Source organism: Triticum urartu, chromosome 3 (genome assembly GCF_003073215.2).
Source record: "Triticum urartu cultivar G1812 chromosome 3, Tu2.1, whole genome shotgun sequence".
NCBI lineage: Eukaryota > Viridiplantae > Streptophyta > Magnoliopsida > Poales > Poaceae > Triticum > Triticum urartu.
In genome coordinates, this window is record NC_053024.1 from 573,876,783 (window position 1) to 573,889,194 (window position 12,412).

Genomic DNA, 12,412 nt, shown 5'->3' on the forward strand with positions numbered 1-12,412 from the left:
ATATCTTTCGGCCTTCTCAGGGCCCATTTATTCTTGGGCTCATTTCCAGCATTCGGTTACTTACGTCCCGTTACTGTCATTTTCTGCTTGTGGGCCAAATTCAGCCTGTGGTTACAGTCGGCCCGTCTGTGGCCCGTTAATACGTTGGGCCGTTTTCATGTCGAAAAAAACCCGTTGGGCTGTTTTCATAGAGTTATCAAATACGGCCAATAAACATCCCGTTATTGTCCATGAATAGTACGGCGCATGATTGGCGAAATGACGATACACCCCGTAGAAGGCCCATGGATCCTATGGCCCGTAAAGGCCCATGGATCGTACGACCCGTAGAAGGCCCATGGATCCTACGGCCCGTATAGAAGGCCAATGGATCCTATGGCCCGTTGAAGGCCCATGGATCATACAGCCCGCAGGAGGCCCATGGTTACAACAGTCCATGTGCTGCCATGATTATTTTGGCCTAGTTTCCAAAAATAGGTTATTGTGGCCACTAGAAAAACACAGAAAAAGAACTGCAGTGACTACAAGCAAACAACTAAACAAGACAATAAGGAAATAAATAAGCAAGCAATTAACGCTAGCCTATTACCTCTATTACACATATTACATCCACTGGGCATCAACGTTCGCCACCAGTGCAAATATAGGGAACAAAGCAACATATTACATACACTGGCCATCAAAATTGGCCACCAGTGCAAATAAACGCGGCAGCAAAACAAGAGCATAACTGAAACAACTTCAGAAGAGCTCAAGAAATGTGGTATCCACCATGCTGGCAATAAGCTTAGCAAGCTTATTAGCTTTGTCCTGTTTGGCGCTAAAATCCTCCAACGCTTGCTGTTGCACCAGAAAGTATGCATCTGAATGCTCCAGGGACTCCCACAGTCCTTCCGCTTCTTGTCGCAGCACAGCTGATCGATGTCTTTCAGCTTGTAGTTGAGACTCAAGAAACCAAACTGATTCAGACAGTGAGTTTGAATAGCTTGTGCAAGCGGCAGTGGCCAGTAACTCCAACACTAAATCAAGACAGGACTTTGGGGTTGTCTCACTGTCTTCGAGATAGTCTTCCTTAGCTGTTTTATCAGCTTTGTTGGAGACCAACAAGGATGTGTCACTATCCTGAACCTTATCTGCATTACTTCCTTTACCATTGCTTAATAAGGCACTCTTCCCCAATATTCTGTCAGCATTCTAAAAGAAGAAACAAGCAGGCACATAACAGTTTAGCATGTACTAGTATATGAAACTCATTTCGGTGAACCAGTTCATTAGTAAGGTGGACAGGATTAAACTACCAAGTTTTCTATCGCCAAATACTAGTACATAATAAAAGCATCAAACAAACATATATCTATGTCCTATGGCCACTGCATTGTCTTGCCAAATCAAAATAGAGACACGGTTCAAATCATATCAGTTCAAGACAAAGCAGTAGTGAAAGAATACAAAGCGTGGGAAACTACACGACACAACAAGATTTCAGATGGATACCACGGGTCTACATGTACAACAACACTATTGGCTCTGTTGTGATGCTAGTAATGTGCATGATATGAGAAGTCAACTGTATACACGATTGAAATTGAAATCAACAGAGCTATTGAGAAGAACAAGCCTGTTAAAGAAACATGCGTGAGCATACCTGCTGTGCCATTGAAGTTTCGATTGGATCCTTCAATTTAAAAATAACTTTGTATGAGTAAATACAGTGATACAAGAGCAAAGCAGTATGCACGATAGCAATCATAGTTAAAAAAGGCACGCCTAAGCGAGCGCTTAAGCACGCCTAGGCTCTAGGCGTTGGCGAAACGCATTGCGCATAACTATGCTTAATCTATGCATAACTACGTATAAGCATGCGCTTTGGTCAGTAAAGTGCAAGGCGGTAGCAAAACTGACAATTAACGCCTAGCGCTTTTTTGAACTATGATAGCAATGGAATCTTAAATTAGAACAACTGTTCTTCAGGTTTAGGTACTTGTTCTACATGAACAGAGTACAGTAAGACGCAAGAATATAGTACTTAAAATAGAAAATGAGCTCATAGACCTTAACACATTCTTGGTTCGGGACCAGTACAGAACAAGGCGTTCCCAGTCATCGTCCAGTAAATGTGTCTCAGGAGAACGTAAGGGAATTTGATGAGTTTCTTTGCCGGTGAAGTACGTTTTCTTCAGGTAATTCTGATACTGCCACCAAGCATTCTCGAAGATAGCAGAGGTATTAGCACAGGTTACCTCATCCCGAGTTTCCAAATCGGTCCTTCTCTATAGAGAAAAATGGGAAAATTTGCTGTTTATAACCATCATGGAGGTAGGATGTATGGGACAAAGCAAAGTAATTGCCATGAATAACATTATTTACACATAACTCCTGGACAAACACCTGCAACTAGCATTTCCTTCATCTTCGGTATAATATTTCCAAGATGGGAAGATACGCACATATGATTTACCAACATCAAATGCGATAGATGCTAAACTATGACTAGCTGGTTGTGCTTCCTCCATAGGAATAGGCGTACTAACTGGTGGAGTTGGGGTTCGTCGTGGTAGTACTGGCCCTTTGGGCACTGGAGCTGCCTTACTAACTGCTCTTGTTTGGGAGCTCTGTGGTGGAGATGGTGTTGTGTCAACAGGAACTGGGTTACTATTTGCTGGGGTTGGGGTTAGATTGGGTGAAGCTGGTTCTCTGTCCATCGCAGTAGGGGCACAATCTGCGAGAGTTTGGGTTATGTGTGGTAGGGCTGGTTATCGTGAATGTACAACCGGGGTGCTATCTCCACCAAGAGGTAGCACGGTTTTATTTGAAGACCGTGTTTTTAGTCCGCTAGATGCTGGCATCACCCGCTCCAATTCAAATGGCTGATAAACAGGAAACATAGTTGAATGTACAGACGTTGTAGGAGAGACAGATGCAATAGATAGTGTGGAAAAAAGAGGGCATGAAATAGTTGACATGTATATTGTTTAACTAAAACGGATAGCATGACATAATTTCACATATATGATGTCTATCTAAACTGGACATCATAGCATAACATAATTCAAAGATATGATGAATAACTAAACATGATCGCAAGACCTAATTCACCTACATGTTATCTAAGCAATCAAGATCGCATCATTTAATTCACATATGTGACTTAAACAGAGGGCATTAGATATGATGTCTGAACTAGGAACATGGTGTTGAATATTGTGTATATGATGTCTAATCTATGCAATGCAAGACAACATATGCATGATATGAGCAGTATAACCGTGCCAAGTTAGAGCATACACCTCGGTGGGGGAATAGGACTGGTCATCTGTCTCTGAATCCATCTCTGAGGAGCTATCGGGACCCAACAAGAGATCTACTTCGATAGGTAGCACTGTCTACGCTGAAGGCCTTGTTTTTACTCTAGATTTTTCAATCTCCCACCCAAATGGCTGATTCATGGGAAGAGTAGTTTAATGTACAAACATTGTCGACAAATGGAAATGTAATGAAGAAAAGGATGGGCAAGATATCATTCAAATATATGATGCCTGGTTAAACAGGATGGCATTGCACATTTCACGTATATTATGGTTGTCTAAAAGACATGAGACTGCATAATTCCCATATATGATATAGAAACTAAACATGTCGCATTACAGAACATGTCTAAACTAAGCAGATGACATATGATGTCAAAAGTAGGCACTGCAAGGCAACATATGCATGATATGACTAACATCATCATGCCAAGGTAGAGCAAACACCTTGGGGGGTAAATAGGAGTGGTCAGCGGCGTCTGAATCTGCCTCAGAACAGATATCTTCCTCTGGATTACAATCTGGAGAGGGGTGGGGAGGGTTTGCCATTGAACCCACCATGGAGCGATGTCTGCATGACATTGTATTGCCACGCAAAACTCTTCTCTTTTTCTCTACATGTTCAGCATGACTGTGTACAATATCTGACATGCATATGAAAAAATATGGTGAGATTATGTAAGGAGAGCATGCATAAATTTAGAGTGATGGTAACAACTAGTGGATGGATCCAAAAATAATGATAGTAGGCTGATTATTGCTTTAATTTAATAAAAAGACAGATGATGATTGCTTTACTATTTGTTTCCCACCCAAGATGAACCACATAGGCATACCCTAGGTGAGCCAGATATTAGACAGAGATACTATTCATTGCTTCATCGATATGTGCCCCACAACTAATTTAGAACTCAAGTTTGAACATTAATTTGGACCTGACTTGGAGTCCAAGAGGTGAACAGGACGATAAAGTAGCAGGTAATTTTAAGCAATGCATAACATAAGCAGAAACAAAAGAGTGCGACCTCTCTTGTGGACCCGTGTACTCCTCAGGTTCATCTGTTGAGTCGATGATGGTGATGCGTTGCGGTGGGTGCCGACGGCAGGGAAGGAGATCTGAGGCGGCGAAAGACAGTCAGGAGTCGTGATGTCTGGTTTGGTGGATGTTTTTGTCAATGGAGCAACTCAGTTGAGTTGGACGACGTCGCGACAGGAGCAAGACAAACCACTCAAAGTTCCCTTCGACACCTACCTGTAACTGAAGTAATTCTGTAAGGGCTCATTTGGCTTGCATGATTCTAAAAACGCAGGGATAAGAAAACACCGGAATAGGATAGGAATGCACATGGTAAACAGAGCATTTGTAAACACAGGATTTCTGTCAACTTGAGTGTTTGGTTTACAGGAATTGGAAGAGCAGAGGAATGCAAAGAAACATGGCCAAAATAAAGTGAAACCATATGAAAGCGTGTATAGTTAGAATGTTATTCTACCACTAATGCACTTGGTCTTGTTTTCATGCATAGGATTTTGAAAAGTAGGTCCAGGTGGATGTTTTGCTTCATTCCTTTCAACAAAATGCATGAATAATTGAATAGTAGAGTGCCATTGGAAAATTCCCTATTGCTATGTTTTTCTGTTGAACCAAAATAGCCCTAATGGATCGACATGAATGTATAGTAATAAGTGATGCAACAAGTGTACAACCTCTTTGCCGTAGCCGTGTCGACCTCAGCATCATTGGGTTGGTAGCTGAAGCTGTTGAGGCAGAGGTGGCTGTCGGAGGTGTGGAGGAAGATCTGAGGAATCTGTAGACGGCGTCCATGGCACTGCTCTGTTGTGATGGATCGTTCTATTGTTGGAGCAGCCCCGGTGAGCCGTAAGACGTCAAGGCTGAAGCAGCACAAGACAAAAATCGTCAATCTCAGGTGGGATTCTAATAGCATCTCCAATAGATGATGTAAAATAGATGTAAAATTTACATCACCAAAAACCACCTGGCTACAACAGATGAGGTAAAAACTGTTGACTCTGAACTTAACTGTCAAAACTGAAATTTACTGTGGAATCTGAATGTTAATGTCGAAACTGAACGCAATGGTAGCAGAGAGGCACTTGACATGTAGTTTAGGGAGGGCCTGCAGTTCATCTTCAACCTGCACCCCCCTGAGCCGCCAGCCATCACCGGCCGAACCGCCGGCCCTAGCGCCGCCTCGCCGCCCCGAAACAACTCCCCACCGCCGGTCCGCCGCCGCCCCGGTCAGCCCTATAGGCCCCCGCCTCCACCCTGAACCCTAAGATAGATAGTGGGGTACCTCTCCGGCGAGCCCCCGTCCCCGCTGCAGGTGGTTCTTCCTTTACTCCGGCGAGCACCCCCACTCCCTGAAAATTGACTGACCCAAAAGTCGATTCAATTGACTGAAGTGTAGCTAAATCAGAGCAGAGCAGCAACACGAGCGAGGGGGAGAGCAGCAGCAGCAGCACGAGCGAGCGAGCGAGAGCCGGAGCAGCAGGAGTTGGGCGAGCGATCGATCGAGCAAGAGCCGAAGCAGCAGCAGCAACGCGAGTGAGTGAGCGAGCGAGAGCCAGAGCAGTAGCAGCAGATCCGGCTGGTATGGACGCCACCACCGAAGGGGCCTCGCACTAGGGGAGAGCCACCGTGGAGATGTCACCCGCGGCGCCGGCTTCAAGGTAGCCGCTCCATGGGGGTGCGGGATGGAGCACCGTCGGTGCCGGGAGGTCGAGCTAAGGAGAAGTGCGATGCGATGAGTGTACAACCTCTTTGGTGGCGCCGAGTAGGCCTCGGCTTCGTCCGAGGAGTCAGTGAGGATGCTGCGGTTCCGGTGGAGCAGGTTACGGCAGCGATGTGGGGATGGAGCAGCCGCGATAGACAAGGCGATCGTCGGAGCAGCTCCTTGGAGGTGGAGGACGGGGCGGCTGAACCGGTGGGACGACAAGATGGATGACGGATCCTTGTCCGGGGAGGTGGACGAGGTACGTCGAGCTGTTGCGGTGGACGACATCGTCGGGGAAGAGGCTCTGGCTGGGCAGCGGTGAGGTGGCAGACGGAGGAGGGTGGGATTTCGCGGCTGGAGCAGAGAGGTTATGGCGGCCTGGGATTTCGAATGGCAAAAAGGAGGCAATGGGAGAGGGTGAACCATGACTTAGGGATGCACTTGTCCAAAATGTAGGGTGTGTTACAAAATTACCCCGCACCGATTTGAACTAGCGGCCCTTTCGGCTCAGGGTTAGAAGGGGGATTTCACATGTCGGGATTTGGCGGCTGGAGGGAGTTCTCGCGCGCGTTGTAATTTTGGGATAGCAAGGCGCGGGTTGTGAAGGCGCCAGTTTTGGGAGCACGATATTTGAATTTTCAGGATATAACAAGGCGCGGGTTGAATTTTAGGGACAAGCCTAACGTGTAATATTGTACTTGTATGTACCAAATCAATTCGCACTTCCCTCAACCAAAAAGAAAACGAAAAAAATAAAACTATTCACACCACACAAAGAGAGAGTCTTGCCCCATTTTACTATAAAATATTGCTATTTAAAGCTACTCATACCAACAATTTAGTGCAATTAAATGCTATTCGGTAGTATGAATTCATTTTATGTCCAATTAAAATTTTCCGCTTGCTGTATAATGCATGTATCCTACTCATATCAACATTTTAGTGCATTCCAAATGTCTATACTACCGCTGCAATTCGAACTAAATTTGAATTCGTTTCTCTATTTCAATAACAATCTACAATCATGATTGTTGCCAACTTCAACCATCATTCGTGTATTACCTTAATAACACAGCACATGATAACTATAGAGATAGATATGAACTATGTGTACTACATGAACTCGAATTCTATTTTTTGAATACACTTGATGTTGATTCCAAATAATAGTACATTTGATGTACTAACTATATATTCATAATCTAAACCATGTTCCATACATGTACACCGTGTTTATCACACATAGTATAGTGCCCCGCCCCCTACATTATGACAAGTATATAGACCTGAGCTGCAGAAGCCACACATTAGACCAAATTATGATCAATGTTCCATATGTTATACGTCGTACTAGCAAGATGCCCATGTGTTCCACAGAACATCAACATGATCAAGGGGAGGCCTAATTTGCAAATATGGAGAGGTGTGTGGGTATCTTTTTTCAAAATTGCCATAGTTTCCTTCCTATCTGTCAGATATAAATCGGACGGCCTATATTGCAGGATGGCACCATCATCAACAACTCCATTTTTTATAAGAGTAGAGATAAAATATATTATATGTAGTATAACATGTTCATAACCACACCATGTGTATCACCGTTATATATGTTCACACATGCGTTGGTTTAAAACACTATGATAAATTCTTCAAATTTCTGAATTCGCTTTTTATAATGAAGTATGATCCTCTATTCGTCTTTTACACCCACACAATCTTCTTATCTTTGTAGCTAGCTAGCGCTAACATTCTCTCGTGCATGCAGACACCCGCATCCCTCTAACCCTCCCTCAGCATTCTCTAGCTCCATTGCGCAAATTTGTCTTTTCACTTTAGGTCGTTCACCCACGGTGTGTGTAGGCCCCCAGCTCCTTCTTTACGACACACATCGATCGATATGCCTCTCTAGCCAGGTGTGCCTAACACAAAACACAAGCTTGCCCTCTTCTCTTATCACCGTCCATGCCTCACTCCCACCACTCTTTTCATCGATCTCGTACTCGCACACTTCTCCCCCTCGATATAGTATGACTCTCGCACCACCTCCTAGATGCATACCTCTCTCTCTCTCTATCCTTCTCCTCGTGCCTCATTTGTTTCTAACACACACATGCATGTATACCGATCGATCTCCGAACATATACCTAGGTCGACTATAACTATTCCCCCATCGATCGACTGTAACGCCCGGATAATCGTGCTACAGTAATCCAACGCTAATCATGCCATGTCACCACGGTTACTGTTGATAACCTACCGTTAGTCCAAAACCGAGTCAAATTCAAAAATTAAAATAAAGTTAAATTATAAAAGTTTTCAAAAGTTAAAACAAAAATGTTCGGGCAGTGCCATAATTTGCATATTTAATTATGGTTTAATAAATATATTTTTATAAAGTGCCTAAGTGCTTTAAACTAAATAAAACAAAAAGGGGAAATAAATAAAAGGAAAAAAGGAAAAGACAAAAAAAAGAGAGAAACCCCCTGCCCCCTGGGCCTCGTCCCAGCAGGCCGGCCCATTCGGCCACACACCCAGGCCACCAGGAGGCCCACCCCGCCTACCTTATCCCCCCCCACGACCGAAACCCTAACCTACCCCACCCCCACTCGCACCACTCCCCCTCCCTCGTCTGGATCTGGATCGAGGGATCCCGATCCCCTCGCCCCTCTCCCCCGCGCGTCCGCCGTCGCCTGAAGCCGCACCGACGTCGCCGCCACCGCCTCGCCGGCGTCGCCTGTCCCCGCCGTCGCCTACCCGTCTCCTCCCCATGCCTGGCCTCCTCGTCCTCCTCCCCGAGTAGCTCCCCGCGCCCCGTTGCCCGGTCCCTACTCCCCCTCTGTGAGCGCGCGCCCTTCCTCCTCCTCCTCCTCCTCTCTCTCGCGACCTTGCTCGCTCACCGCGTCGATCCGGCGTCGCCGCGCGTGCACGCACTCGCCGCGCGCCTCGGCCCTGCTGCTCGCCTCTGCCCGCCGCTGCACTGCTGCCTGCCGCCGTCCGCAAGCACGCCGCACCCGCCGGCGGCAGCCCGTCCCCGCACGCCTCCCTCCCCCCGTCCTCCGCGCGTGCCCGCCCTTGCCGTTTTCGCCATCGCCGCATCGGCCATGGCCTCGGCCGCAGCCCCCGCGCGCGCTCGTCGCCGTGCGCAGCCACCGCGCCCGCCCGTGCTCACCGTGGCCCCGCACCACCACAATCGCGTCACGCGCATGCCGCGGCTCGCCGTCGCACCTCACCTGTGCGCCTCGCGCGCACGCGCTCGCCGCGCGCCCCGCCCGCTTGCTCCCTCTGCAGCGCGCCACCGCCCCCTGCTTCCCCCTCGACACGCTCGCCGCGCACGCGCCCGGAGTTCTGCTCCCCTGCGCCCGCTCCACTTCCTCCGCGCCCTGGCCTCACCCACCTGCGCCCAGCCGCCCATGCCTACTCCCGCCGCCACTCCCGCTGCTGAACGGCTCCGCCGCCCTATGCCACTCCGGCCGGCCGTGCCTCGCTGGCGCCAAACGCCGAGCCCAACCCCGCGGCTGGCCATGCCCAGTGCCCAGTCGGGCTCACGCCCGCACACGCACCGCCCTGTGCCCGCTAAGGCCTCCGTGCCTTTGACATGTGGGGCCACCCCCAGAACATTTAATAAAAAAAGAAGAATTAGAAAATTAATTAGAAAAATATTAATTAAATAATTAATTAATTAACTTAATTAGATCTGTTAAATTAACCTAATTAACTCTGATTAGATAACCTAATGATTAATTAACTAGTTAATTATGTTTAGTTAAACTGTGACTATGACAAGTGGGACCCATGCGTAAGTTTGACTAAGTCAACAGGACTGTTGACTGCTGACTAGACCTGCTGACTGTGCTGTTGACCCAGTCAATGGCCCCATCTGTCAGGTTGACCAGTCAACCCCTGTTGACTGCTGACATCAGCATGATGTTAATTTAAATAATTAAATAAATTCCAGAAATTAATAAAATCTTTAGAAAATCATATCTTTTAATCTGTAACTCGGATTAAATTATTTTCAACATGGAAGTTGCTTAGAACGATGAGACGAACCCGGATACGCATCCCATTCGTCTGCCACGCGTCCCTAGCATAGCGAACACGCAACTTTCCCCCTCCGGTTCATCTGTCCGAAAACGCAAAACACCGGGAATACTTTCCCGGATGTTTTCCCCCTTCACCAGTACCACCTCGTACCGCGTTAGGGCACACCTAGCATCACGCTTTGTCATGTCATGCATTTGTTTGCATTATATTTATTGTTTCTTCCCCCTCTTATCTCGCTAGACACCGAGATCGACGGCGCTGCTACCCAGTACGACTACGGTGTTGACGACCTCTCTCTCTTGCCAGAGCAACCAGGCAAGGCCCCCCCTTGATCACCAGATATCGCCAACTCTACTCTCTATACTGCTTGCATTAGAGTAGTGTAGCATGTTACTGCTTTCCGTTAATCGTATCCTGATGCATAGCCTGTCCTTGCTACTACTGTTGTTACCTTTACCTGCAATCCTAATGCTTAGTATAGGATGCCAGTTTATCATCAGTGGCCATACATTCTTATCCGTCTGCCATGCTATACTATCGGGCCGTGATCACTCGGGAGTTGATCACGGGTATATACCTATACATAATATATGATACTTGTGGTTACTAAAGACGGGTCGGCTCATAGGAGTACCCGCGAGTGATTCACGGATTGGGTCCGAAAGGACGTTTGTCCCGACGGCCCTCTGAGTGGATCTTTGTGGCGAAGCGATAGGGTAGGTTGAGACCACCTAGGAGAGAGGTGGGCCTGGCCCTGGTCGGCGTTCGCGGTTATTTCAAGATAACACGTTTAACGAGATCTTGGTATTTGATCTGAGTCTGGCTACTGGCCTATACGCACTAACCATCTACGCGGGGACAGTTATGGGCACTCGACGTCGTGGTATCAGCCGAAGCCTTCGTGACGTCAGCGACTGAGCGGCGCGCGCTGGATTGGACTGGAACGCCTGCTAGGCTAGGTCTGCTTTCGGCCGCGTTCGCAACATGCAGGTGTGCAAAGGGCGATGGGCCCAGACCCCTGCACCATAGGATTTAGACCGGCGTGCTGACCTCTTTGTTGTGCCTAGGTAGGGTTGCGACGTGTTGATCTTCCGAGGCCGGGCATGACCCATGAAAGTGTGTCCGGCCAAATGGGATCGAGCGTGTTGGGTTATGTGGTGCACCCCTGCAGGGAAGTTAATCTATTCGAATAGCCATGATCTTTGATAACAGGACGACTTGGAGTTGTACCTTGACCTTATGAAAACTAGAACCGGATACTTAATAAAACACACCCTTCCAAGTGCCAGATACAACCGGTGGTCGCTCTCTCACAGGGCGACGAGGGGAGGATCATCGGTTAGGATTATGCTATGCGATGTTACTTGGTGAACTTACCATCTACTCTCTTCTCCTACTGCAAGATGGAGGTTACCAGAAGCGTAGTCTTCGATAGGACTAGCTACCCCCCTCTTATTCCGGCATTTTGCAGTTCAGTCCACATATGATACCCCCTTTTCCAATTGATACCAATGCATACATTTGTAGTGTATCTCCTTGCTTGCGAGTACTTTGGATGAGTACTCACGGTTGCTTTGCTCCCTCTTTTCCCCTTTCTATACTCGATTGCTGCGACCAGACGCTGGAGCCCAGGAGCCAGACGCCACCGTCGACGACTACTACTACTACTCGGGAGGTGCCTACTACTACATGCAGCCCGCTGACGACGACCAGGAGTAGTTTAGGAGGATCCTAGGAAGGAGGCCTGCGCCTCTTTCAATCTGTATCCCAGTTTGTGTTAGCCTTCTTAAGGCAAACTTGTTTAACTTATGTCTGTACTCAGATATTGTTGCTTCCGCTGACTTTTCTATGGTCAAGCTCTTGTATTCGAGCCTTCGAGGCCCCTAGCTTGTAATATGATGCTTGTATGACTTATTTTTATTTGTAGAGTTGTGTTGTGATATCTTCCCGTGAGTCCCTAATCTTGATCGTACACGTTTGCATGTATGATTAGTGTACGATTGAATCGGGGGCGTCACATCGACGTGCCTCACAAGTTATGTCTCTCCTTTCTCTGACAAAGGACGATTGGTCTTCCTAGGTAGTTATGTCTGCTTACCACATCCATATCGCTCCCCCGCTCATCATTCGTGCATGCCTCCTGACCCGTCTCTCACACGCACATGCACAGACAGCCAACCATCCCTCTCTTATTGATATTGCAGGCATGCCCTCCGGTTGTCTAGCAAGCCTATCCCACCATTTGTTAGAAGCAACTCCACTACCACCCCCTCCAACACTCTAGCTCTATCTCTCTCCCAACCTTATTCCTCTCCTACACATATGCAT